Here is a 12,939-nt window from a genome sequence, read left to right as displayed (position 1 = left end):
ATGGTTTATCCTCCGGATAGCAGAGTGGCGCAGCGGAAGCGTGCTGGGCCCATAACCCAGAGGTCGATGGATCGAAACCATCCTCTGCTAGTAGGGGGTTCCTCTTTTTAACTTGAAGCTTAAAAAAAAAAGTAGAAAGTTGTATTTGCCATCAGCAAATGAAATGGTGGAACAGGAAGGGACTTTAGCCAGAAGAAGCGGCTTTGGAAAAGGAGGCGGTGTACTGATTGAACCGGAGGAAAAAAAGATTGGATGGTGAGGGACTAAGAGGGGAACTGAGGCAGCTTCGGAAAGAGATTTCCAAAAAAGAGCAAGGGAAGTCCTTGCTCCTAACGAGGAGAGAAGGACCCTACCCATCCCTGATGCCCAGTTTTCCCCCGTTTCTCTTCTTTTCTCACGCTACAAACTGGCGGATTTTACCAGACACATATACAGGTGTACTGTATTTGCATTCAAATCAAACAGAACACTATGTGCTTTTTCCTACTGTAATACTTTTTCCCCTGCTTGTCTTCTTTTGCACTGATTAATGTTTATTATTACATGCCCGCCTTTGGGAATTGAAAGTTATGTATTCTTTTTCTCCAGTTATAGTGGCTACCCTAAAAACTACAACCTGCATCCTTAACTTAGCAAAGTCTAATTTTATGCAATACTTTTATCCTCTTGTGAAAAATGCAGGGAAAATTTAATTCTGTCATCAGAAAAATCCCAAGTTCAAGGGGGCTTCTCCCGCATCGTTCTTGTTATGCTCCTGAGAATGACACAGTGCAGCGTTCAAGCAAAGCAAGCAGTTAATTAAGCCAAGCTATACACTTGGCTGCTTGGTTGGCACAATGCATAAGCTGGCAACTCAGCTAGCCTGAGCGCCCTGCCTTGCTGAGGTCTTAGGAGTTATATACTCTTAGTTTCAAGGATTTGTATTCCTGCTATTGGGTCTATTTTTTATTTATTTTTATTATTTTTCAATTTTATTAATTGATTTTATTTATTTATTTATTTTACAGAGACAGAGAGAGAATCAGAGTGAGGGATAGATAGGGACAGACAGGAACGAAGAGAGATGAGAAACATCAATCATCAGTTCTTCATTGCAACACCTTATTTGTTCATTGATTGCTTTCTCATATGTGCCTTGACCCCAGGCCTTCAGCCGGACCGAGTAACCCCTTACTCAAGCCAGCGACCTTGGATTCAAGCTGGTGGGATTTTGCTCAAACCAGATGAGCTCAAGCTGGCGACCTCGGGTTCTCGAACCTGGATCCTCCGCATCCCATTCCGACGCACTGTGCCACCGCCTGGTCAGGCCTATTGGGTCTAATGTATAGGGTTTCAAGTCTCCCCTTCCTTGATATTAGGACTAACATACAGTGTTTCAAGGCCTTCTGGACATCTGGTGCTTTTGTCTTGGCAGACCTTAAGACTGCTGACTCCCTCATTTTGTGGGTGGGATAACCCCCTTTTTTTCTCCCCTCCCCCCCCCCCCTTTTTTTTTTTTTTTTTTTTTTTTTTTCATTTTTCTGAAGCTGGAAACAGGGAGAGACAGTCAGACAGACTCCCGCATGCGCCCGACCGGGATCCACCCGGCACGCCCACCACGGGCGACGCTCTGCCCACCAGGGGGCGATGCTCTGCCCCTCCAGGGCGTCGCTCTGTTGCGACCAGAGCCACTCTAGCGCCTGGGGCAGAGGCCAAGGAGCCATCCCCAGCGCCCGGGCCATCTTTGCTCCAATGGAGCCTTGGCTGCGGGAGGGGAAGAGAGAGACAGAGAGGAAGGAGGGGGGAGGTGGAGAAGCAAATGGGCGCTTCTCCTATGTGCCCTGGCCAGGAATCGAACCCGGGTCACTCCCCTCCCCTTTTTCTGCTCTGGTAACTACCTCTCCTACCTAACACTTCTATTTACCACCATCACTATCTGCAGAATATATACTATTGCTGTTGTGTAATTCTTTAAAATACCTTATTGAGATATGATTTATTTATATCACAAATCTGTTGGGGACCGAAAAGCCAACAGGGTTTTTGCAGTTTAGATTTTTGGCGGACAGAGGTGTGGGGAACTGGCTGTAAGCAGACAGTCTGCCCAACCCTCCACCCCACTTGCATGATTAAGTTGCAAAAGTCTAAGCCCTTCCCCACACCTCCGTGTTAGCTGATACTCATCCTACCCCCCATGTCCCCTGGAAAGACTGGAGGCAAGTTTCTTCTATCCTGTTTTGTGTAAAGTTAAGATGTTATGTGTGGTGGGGGTTTTCTGCACTTGGTAAAATTCTTTTTTTTTTTTTTTTTCATTTTTCTGAAGCTGGAAACAGGGAGAGACAGACAGACTCCCGCATGCGCCCGACCGGGATCCACCCGGCACGCCCACCATGGGGCGATGCTCTGCCCACCAGGAGGCGATGCTCTGCCCATCCTGGGCGTCGCCATATTGCGACCAGAGCCACTCTAGCGCCTGGGGCAGAGGCCAAGGAGCCATCCCCAGCGCCCGGGCCATCTTTGCTCCAATGGAGCCTTGGCTGCGGGAGGGGAAGAGAGAGACAGAGAGGAAAGCGCCGCGGAGAGGTGGAGAAGCAAATGGGCGCTTCTCCTGTGTGCCCTAGCTGGGAATCGAGCCCGGGTCCTCCGCACGCTAGGCCGACGCTCTACCGCTGAGCCAACCGGCCAGGGCTCTGCACTTGGTAAAATTCTTGGGTTGCCTTGGAAACATGATCAGAGATCTCAATGATTTGCCAATGGCCCACTTTGTCCTATAAATAAATGAGGAAGCAGTTTTTGAGGGCGCTCTGTTTCTGCTATCAGCTTTGCAGAGTCCTTCCGAACCCATTCTTTAATTCTTTAAAAGTATTTTTTTAATTCCGCATCGTTCCCACTCAGGACCTGGAATTACTAGTTGCGCTGGTTCGGGACGCAGATCTTAAACCCACAGCTCGATTATTTTTTAGTAATATATTACATCTAGGCCCTGGCGGGTTGACTCAATGGATAGAGCATCTGCCTGGTATATGGACATCCTGGTTCCATTTCCAGTCAGGGAACACAAGCAAAGCCACTATCCCTTGTCTCCCCCACCCTCTCCTCGCTTCTCTCTCTTTTCCCCTCCCACAGCCGGTGGCTCCAGCGTTGACCAGGCACTGATGATAGTTCCATTGGTCTGAGGATGTCAGCTTCAGGAGCTAAAAATATCTTGGTTGATTCAGCATCCTTCCCAGATGGGGGTTGCCGGGTGGATCCCGGTCTGGGTACATGCGGGAGTCTGTCTCACTAACTCCCCTCCTCTCACTTAAATACATTACATCTATATAACCAACATCCATATTAAGATAAACATTTAGATAACCTCAGAAAGTTCTCTCATACCCCTTTGCCCTGCCCCTAGCACAGAGGTGGATTAAGATCAGTTGAGGCCCCCCACACAGAAGAAAATATTGGGCCCCTTAAAAAAAAGAGAGACATGGAAACTAAAAATAAACCATATTAAATATGTTAACCATATTTTTTAATAAGTAAAAAATATGTAGCCTGACCAGGCGGTGGCGCAGTAGATAGAGCATCGGACTAGGATGCAGAGGACCCAGGTTTGAGGCTCCGAGGTTGCCAGCTTGAGCACGGGCTCATCTGGTTTGAGCAAAGCTCACCAGCTGGGACCTAAGGTCGCTGGCTTGAGCAAGGGGTTACTCAGTCTGCTGTAGCCCCACGGTCAAGGCACATATGAGAAAGCAATCAATGAACAACTAAGGTGTCGCAATAAAAAACTAATGATTGATGCTTCTCATCTCTCTCTCCATTCCTGTCTGTCTGCCCTATCTATCCCTCTCTCTGACTCTCTCTCTGTCTCTGTATAAAAAATAAAAATAAAAATAAAAAAGCTAAAAAAAATTATGTACTATTAATGTTAAAATTGCACATATGAAACCAAATTTGGTGTCATTAGAAAAAAATGTAAAGTTGGGATTTTGCAGGGCCCTTCAGAAGTCAGGGCACAGGGCATGTGCCCGGTGCACCCTTCATCAAATCTGCCTCTGCCCTAGCAGCAATCATTGTTCTGATTTCTATTATCATAGGTTAGCGTTTTCTGTTTTTGAACTTCTCATAGATGGACTGACACTGTATATACTTTTTTCTGCCTAGCTTCTTTTGCTTGGCATGTTTCAAGATTCTTCCACGTTTTTGCATTTACAGTATCAGCAATTTGTCCCTTTTTATTTATGAGTAGCATTCTATTGCATACTTATACCAGTTTGTCCTTTCTCTTTTTGACAAATTCAGAACCTCCAACTGGCTGAGAAGCACACAGACACATCGGGGTTGTTTTGAGTTTCGGGCCATTATGAATAAAGCTGCTATGAACATTTTCATACAAGATTCTTGTGGTCAGAAGCATTCACTTCTCTTGGATAGGTATAGGTGTGTATGTGCACAGAATTTAATTCTCTGTATATTTTCAATCCCACAAGACATTAATGCTTATTAAATTATTAATGGTCAGTTAGATTTACCATTTTTAACACTGTTTAGTCCTTCCTGCAACTCCAACTATTTACCTGAAATAATATTCCTTCTGTTTGAGAATTAGTGCCCTTCTGCTAATGGTTAACTTTCTTGGTTTGGGTTTGTACGGCCTAGCGTGCGGAGGACCCGGGTTCAATTCCCGGCCAGGGCACACAGGAGAAGCGCCCATTTGCTTCTCCACCCCTCCCCCTCTCCTTCCTCTCTGTCTCTCTCTTCCCCTCCCGCAGCCAAGGCTCCATTGGAGCAAAGATGGCCCGGGCACTGGGGATGGCTCTGTGGCCTCTGCCTCAGGCGCTAGAGTGGCTCTGGTCGCAACATGGCGACACCCAGGATGGGCAGAGCATCGCCTCCTGGTGGGCAGAGCGTCGCCCCATGGTGGGCGTGCCGGGTGGATCCCGGTCGGGCGCATGCGGGAGTCTGTCTGACTGTCTCTCCCTGTTTCCAGCTTCAGAAAAATGAAAAAAAAAAAAAAAAGTCTTTATTTCACCTGTACTTTAAAATTTTTATTTATTGATTGATTTTAATGAGAGAGGAAGAAAGCAAGAGAAAGAGACAGAAACATCACTTTGTTTCTGTGCATGCCCTGACCAGGGATCGAACTGGCAACCTCTGCACTTCAGGACGATGCTCTAACCAACTGAGCTATCCAGCCAGTGCTCACTTGTGTTTTTGAAGGACTTTTTTTTTGGGGGGGGGCTACGATTTTCTAGATTGGTAGTTATTTTCTTTCAGCACATTTGCAGTATCATCTTACTGTCTATGATTTCCCTTTTTACTGTGAAAATAAGTTGTCAATCAAAATGGTTTCTCCTTTGAAGGTAATGCATATTCTTTTTCATATTTTAAATATTTTATATTTTATTTGCTTTTATACAGTTTCATTCTGATGAGTATAGATATGGGTTTTTAAAAAATCTTATTTGAGGTTTGTTGAAACTGAATCTGTGGCTTGATGTATTTCATCCACTTTTTAAAATTTATTGATTGATTTTAGAAAGAGGAAGGGGATGAGAGAGACAGAAACATTGATCTGCCTCTGTATATGCCCTGGCCAGGGAGGGAACCAATAACTGTTGTAAAGTACCCGTACCTCAATTCCACGGGTTTACGTAGAGACACCAAGTCCAGATGAATTTTTTTTTTTTTTTTTACAGAGGCAGAGATAGACAGGGACAGACAGACAGGAACGGAGAGAGATGAGAAGCATCAATCATCAGTTTCTCGTTGCGCGTTGCGACTTTTTAGTTGTTCATTGATTGCTTTCTCACATGTGCCTTGACCGTGGGCCTTCAGCAGACCGAGTAACCCCCTGCTGGAGCCAGCGACCTTGGGTCCAAGCTGGTGAGCTCTTTGCTCAAGCCAGATGAGCCCACGCTCAAGCTGGCGACCTCGGGGTCTCGAACCTGGATCCTTCCGCATCCCAGTTCGACGCTCCATTCACTGCGCCACCACCTGGTCAGGCGAATTTTGAAGGACTTTATTAAAGGAGGAGATTTATTTAATATGCCTGCCTCATATGGCTGACACGGGGCATTTGCAGACCCAAATTGTGTGCGCCAAATACATCTCAGAGGCTGGTTATATACCCTTGATCACATACAGGTTGGGGGGAGCATAACATCATGGCATAAGCTTATAACATTTGTTTAGAGAATCCATAGAAACATTAAAACTTTTAAGGTAACACAATCAAAGACATTTAAAATCTTTTAGTATCTATCTCCCCTCCTCTGCCTAGAGGTATGTTACTCTCAGGATTCCAGGGATGGAGAAAGAGCCAAATCAATGTAGGGTGGTATGTAAATTCTGTCTCTTATTAAAAGAGAAAAGAAGTTCCTCAGACAACCTTTAATCTATATAGGTCAGGGGTCGGGAACCTATAGCTCGCAAGCCAGATGTTGCTCTTTTGATGGCTGCATCTGGCTTGCAGATAAATCTTTAATTTAAAAAAATAACATTAAAAATATAAAACATTCTCATGTATTACAATCCATTCATTTCCTACCGCTCATGTTCATGGTTGCGGGTGGCTGGAGCCAATCACAGCTGTTCTTCGGGACAACACCAAATTTTTTATTGGATAATGTGTAACATACATGGGTCGTTGTGAGGTCAGGAAGTAAACTTCCCTCCTTTTAATCAAGTAGTCAGATAGCTAATTGCAGGAACCCTTTTGACGAAGAAGATAGCTAAAAGAAAAAAAGATGAGGAGTATCATACTTTTCAGCAGGAATGGACAGAGGAATTCGCCTTTATGGAGAGAGCAGGTTCTGCAGTGTGTCTAATATGCAATGATAAAATTGCATCGATAAAACGGTCAAATATAAAGCAGCACTTCGACGCACACCATACTACATTTGCATCGAAATATCCAGTGGGGGACAGCAGGAAGAAAGCATGTCAAGAGCTACTGTGCAGAGTGCAAGCTAGTCAGCAGCAACTCCGTGTTTGGACCCAACAAGGTGACTGGAATTCGGCTATCTTTGCTGGTGCTTTAGCAGTTGTGAGAAATGGAAAGCCATTCACAGATGGGGAGTATGCCAAAACATTCATACTTGATGTTGCCAATGAACTTTTTGATGACCTTTTGGAAAAAGACAAGAGAATCAAACGAATAAAAGACATGCCTCTGTCGACAAGAACTGTTCACGATCGTACCATCATGATGGCAAATCAAATTGAGGCAGCACAAGTGAAGGACATAAATTCTTTTCTCTTGCTTTGGATGAGTCAACAGACGTAAGCCATTTATCCCAGTTCAGTGATTACAAGGTATGCTGTCGGTGACACACTACGTGAGGAAAGTCTTGCTGTTTTGCCTATTAAAGAGACAAGAGGGGAGGATTTATTTAAGTCTTTCACTGAGTTCGCTAAAGAAAAAAATCTACCGATGGATAAATTTATTTCAGTGTGTACTGATGGTGCTCCATGCATGGTGGGGAAAAACAGAGGATTTGTAGAGCTTCTTTGTGAACATGAAAAGAGACCCATCCTAAGTTTTCACTGCATCCTACATCAGGAGGCACTTTGTGCTCAGATGTGTGGTGAGCAGCTTGGTGAGGTGATGTCACTGGTCATTTGGGTGGCCAACTTTATTGTTGCCCGAGCTTTAAATGATCGCCAGTTTAAAACACTGCTGGATGAAGTTGGGAATAATTATCCTGGTCTGCTTCTGCACAGCAATGTGCGTTGGTTGTCAAGAGGGAAGGTGCTCAGCCATTTCACGGCTTGTCTGAGCAAAATCCAGACTTTTCTTGAAATGAAAAGTGTCGAATATCCTGAGTTAGCTAACACTGAGTGGCTCCTGAAGTTCTACTATCTCCTGGACATGACTGAACATCTGAACCAGCTCAATGTGAAAATGCAAGGCATTGGAAATACAGTCTCATCCCTTCAACAAGCAGTGTTTGCATTTGAAAACAAGCTGGAACTCTTCATCACCGACATTGAAACAGGTTGTTGAACTACACTTTGAAAAACTGGGAGAGTTTTAAGATGCATGCACAGCAAGTGACCCTGCTCAACATCTTGATCTCCAGCAGCTAGCGGGCTTCACATCTAATCTCCTGCAATCATTCAAAGCGCACTTTGGAGAATTTCATGAGCGCACTCATCTTTTTAAGTTCATCACCCATCCACACGAGTGTGCAGTGGACAGCACTGACCTGAGTTACATCCCCAGTGTCTCCGTCAGAGATTTTGAGTTATAAGCTGCTGACCTGAAGGCCTCAGACATGTGGGTGAATAAGTTCAAGTCACTGAATGAAGATTCAGAAAGACTTGCATGACAGCAAGCAGAGTTGGTGAGCAAACACAAGTGGGGAGAAAAGAAAAAATTTCAGCCCACGGACCAGCTGATTGTCAAAACTTGGAACGCACTTCCTGTCATATACCATACAGTGCAGCGTGTGAGTATTGCTGTACTGACAATGTTTGGCTCTACATATGCATGTGAGCAGTCTTTCTCACATCTAAAGAATGTTAAGACCAACCTACGATCATGTTTAACAGATGGAAGTCTCAATGCCTGCATGAAGCTTAATCTCACCACATATCAACCGGACTACAAAGCCATTAGCAAAACCATGCAGCACCAGAAGTCGCATTAATGGTAAGAAGTACTTTATTCATCATTGGTTAGCAACAGCATAACAACATTATTAAAAAGAATTCAGAGATTTATTGTACTTTAAAAGTGTTGGTCTTACATAAAATGCACACATTTACTTGAATTTAGTGTTAAACATAATTGTATGGCTCTCATGGAATTACAATTTAAAATATGTGGCATTCATGGCTCTTTCAGCCAAAAAGGTTCCCGACCCCTGCTATAGTTAAAACTAAATGACCCATTGTCCTTGCAAGCCAGAAACTTCTACATTCTTCTCCCCCCCCCCCCCAAAGGAAGGACGGGACAGGAAAGCCTGGCCTTTTCTCCTAAAATAGCAATATTAATTTTGCAGCTTTTAGGTACCTTACTACACAGCCTCTGCATATGGAGACAATGCTCTAACCAGATATAGGACCAGGGCTCATTCACTTTTTTAGTATCTCAGCCATTATCTCTTCACATACTGCTTCTATCTTATTATTTCCCTCCTTCTCTCCTTCCTGGACTCCAAATAAAGGTACATCAGACTGTCTCACAGTATCCTCTATATCTCTACTGTGTCTAACCCTATCTTATGTTTTCATTCCTTTTTTTTTTTTGAGAAAGACAGAGAAAGAGAGAGACAGGAACATGGAGCTGCTCCTGTATGTCTCCTGACTGGGGAATTGAATCAGCATCCTCCAGGCTCCGGGACAATGCTCCAACCAACCAAATGAGCTATTAGAGAGAGGAAAGAGGAGAGAGGGGAGGGGGAAGGGAAGCATTCATCTGTTGTTCCACTCAGTTGTGCATTCTTTGGTTGCTTCCCTTGTGTGCCTTGACTGGGGATTGAACCGCAACTTTGTCATTATCAGTAGACACTCTTAACCAGGGGTCCCCAAACTTTTTACACAGGGGGTCAGTTCACTGTCCCTCAAACCATTGGAGGGCCAGACTATAAAAAAAACTATGAACAAATCCCTATGCACACTGTACATATCTTATTTTAAAGTAAAAAAACAAAACGGGAACAAGTACAATATTTAAAATAAAGAATAAGTAAATTTAAATCAACAAACTAACCAGTATTTCAATGGGAACTATGCTCCTCTCACTGACCACCAATGAAAGAGGTGCCCCTTCTAGAAGTGCAGCGGGGCCAGATAAATGGCCTCAGGGGGCCGCATGCAGCCTGTGGGCCTGTAGTTTGGGGACCCCTGCTCTTAACCGTCTGAGTTAACCGGCCAGGGCCTTAACTCCTTTTTATCCATGCTTCATTCCGGGTAAGTTTTTCTGTCCTTTCTTCTGAATCATTACTTGATCCCCAGTCAAGTTTAACTTGCTGTTAAACTCATCAATTGGTTCTTAATTTTGGTTTTTTAATATTTGGGGTCTGGATTTTCTACTTCTAGTTTACTTTATTCTTAGATTTTCCCTAGGAGTGCAACCTTCCAGGATCCTAATCAAAACAGGAAGGTAGTTTATAGTTTACCAGGGTTCTCTTTGGGGACATTTGGACTCCAATTTTTGTCTCAATTGGAGACAAACATTACAACATTTGCTATTTGCATGCTACTTGTTTTCGTAACTTTAGCACAAATAAAACAGTTACTTAATGGCAAGGATTTTAAAAATTGTTTGTGGTCACTTGCAGATTTTTTTTAAAAAGATTTTATTTATTGATTTTATTTATTGCCCCACCCACCCTACTTTCTTCCACTAATTCTATATCAGCAAATGACTCCAGGGTAAGAGCAGTCCTACTGCTGGTCTCAACTCTCTGCATTCTTGATCTTTCTTGCTCTAACACCAATAATTCCTCAACATTGTACTAGTTCTTCATTTCTAAAAGTACTTCTTTTTTTTTTTTTTTTTTTTTTTTTACAGAGACAAAGAGAAGTCAGAGAGAGGGATAGATAGGGACAGACAGACAGGAACGGAGAGAGATGAGAAGCATCAATCAATCATTAGTTTTTTGTTGCGACACCTTAGTTGTTCATTGATTGCTTTCTCATATGTGCCTTGACCGTGGGCCTTCAGCAGACTGAGTAACCCCTTGCTCAAGCCAGCAACCTTGGGTCCAAGCTGGTGAGCTTTGCTCAAACCAGATTCTCCTGCGCTCAAGCTGGTGACCTCGGGGTCTCGAACCTGGGTCCTCCGCATCCCAGTCCGATGCTCTATCCACTGCACCACCGCCCGGTCAGGCACTTCTTTATTTTTTATTGACTATATTGGGGTGACACTGATTAACAAAATTATAAATGTTTCAAGTTAAAAGTATTTCATACAACGTCTTTAGTTGTCTTCAGCTCAGAAATTGGAAGAATTATTTAATCAACCATTATTGATGGAGGAGCTTATTATTAAATTAGATTTCTAGCCCAGCCATTTCTTCTGGACTCTATTGCCAAAAATCCAACGACCTATTGCACACCTCCATTTAGGTTTCTACAGGCACCTCAAACCCAATAAACTGAAATTGTTATCATTTCCCAGAACCTTGCTTCTTCAGCTTCTCTATGAATGGGTCCATGTCACATAGACTTAAGTTATTTGTATATTGTCTTCTCTTCCTGAAGTTCAATTGATTCAACTTAGTAAACATCTCCCTGCACTTAAGAGGGTAGATCTCATATTAAGTGTTAATACACACACACAAAAAGACACGAGGAAATTTTTGGAGGTGACAGATATGTTTATTACCTAGATATTGTGCTGATGCTTTCATATGTGTATACATATGTCCAAACTCATCAAACTGTATACATTAAAACCTGACCTGTGGTGACGCAGTGGATAAAGCGATGACCTGGAATGCTGAGGTTGCTGATATGAAACCCTGGGTTAGCCTGGTCAAGGCACACACAGGAAGCAACAATTATGAACTGATGCTTCCTGCTTCTCCCTCCTCTTTCTCTCCTCTCTTTAAAAGTTAATAAAAAAAAAATCGTATACATTAAACATGTAGTCTATGTTGTATCAATTATGCCTCAATAAAACTAATTTTTTAAAAAATCTCCCTAATGAAAAGTTGAAGGAATTTTAAGATTTAATAATCTATTTCCTTAGGCCCTGGCCGGTTGGCTCAGTGGTAGAGCTTCGGACTGCCATGTGGATGTCCCCAGTTCAATTCCCCCTCAGGTCACACAGGAGAAGTGACCATCAGCTTCTCTACCCCTCCCCTTCCTCTCTCTCTCTCTCTCTCCTCCTACAGCCATGAGTGGATTGGTTCGAGCAAGTTGGCCTTGGGGTGGCCTGCGCCTCAAGTGCTAAAAAACTGGCTTGGTTGCTGAACAATGGAACAACAGCCCTAGATGGGCAGAGCATCTCCCCCTAGAGGGTTTACCAGGTGGATCCTGGTTGGGGCACATGCCTCCCCTCCTCTCTCACACATACACACACACATAATAATAATAATAAAGCTATTTCCTTCAAGCAATTTTATATTGTTTATGAACTTTTTGTTCTGTGATCTCTTTTACAGTTTGCCTGGTAGTGTACTTAGAGACTAGCATTTCATCAAGGAAACGTTCTACATTCTCTAATTTGTGTGTGTGTGTGTGTGTGTGTGTGTGAGAGAGAGACAGACAGACAGACAGACAGACAGATGAGAAGCATCAACTTATTGTTGCAGCACCTTAATTGTTCACTGATTGCTTTCTTATACGTGCCTTGGCGAAGAGGGGCTCCAGCCCAGCCTGAGAGCCTTTGCTCAAGCCAGCGACCTTTGGGCTCAAGCCAGGAACCATGGGGTCATGCCTATAATCCCATACTCAAACTGGCGATCCCTCGCTCAAGCTGGTGAGCCTGCACTCAAGCTGGTGACCTTGGGGTTTTGAACCTGAGTCCTTAGCGTCCCAGGCCCACTCTCTATCCATTGCGCCACTGCCTGGTCAAGCTCTCCAAATTATTAAAAAAGATTTTATTTATTCATTTTAGAGATTGAGGGAGAGAGAGAAAAGGGGGAAAAGAGCAGGAAGCATCAACACATAGTTGTTCTCATATGTGCCTTGACTGGGCAAGCCCAGAGTTTTGAACCAGTGACCTCAACATTCCAGGTTGACTCTCTATCCACTGTACCATCACAGGTCAGGCTAAAAAAAAAATTTTCTTTTAACATTTTATTTATTGACTTTACAGAGAGAAGAGAGAGAGTGAGGTAGAGCGAGAAGTATCAACTCATAGTTACTTCACTTTAGTTGTTCATTGATTGTTTATTATATGTGCCTTGCCTGGGCAAGCCCAGGGTCTAGAACCAATGACCTCAGCATTCCAGGTCGATGCTTTACCCACTGCACCACCAGAGTCCAGACAAGTGAGGCCAATTTTTTTTTCTAAAT

At 43.6% G+C, this 12,939-nt stretch overlaps 1 non-coding gene across 1 annotated transcript; it reads left to right on the top strand.

Annotated features, from left to right (window-relative positions):
- The first annotated feature begins 18 nt into the window (after positions 1–18).
- Positions 19–90, top strand: TRNAM-CAU (transfer RNA methionine (anticodon CAU)). Its single transcript has one exon. It is a non-coding gene; the product is annotated as a tRNA-Met (tRNA).
- Positions 91–12,939: the final 12,849 nt, after the last annotated feature.

The sequence above is a fragment of the Saccopteryx leptura genome, chromosome 2 (genome assembly GCF_036850995.1).
Source record: "Saccopteryx leptura isolate mSacLep1 chromosome 2, mSacLep1_pri_phased_curated, whole genome shotgun sequence".
Classification (NCBI taxonomy): domain Eukaryota; kingdom Metazoa; phylum Chordata; class Mammalia; order Chiroptera; family Emballonuridae; genus Saccopteryx; species Saccopteryx leptura.
This window is presented reverse-complemented; position numbering and strand designations above follow the sequence as displayed.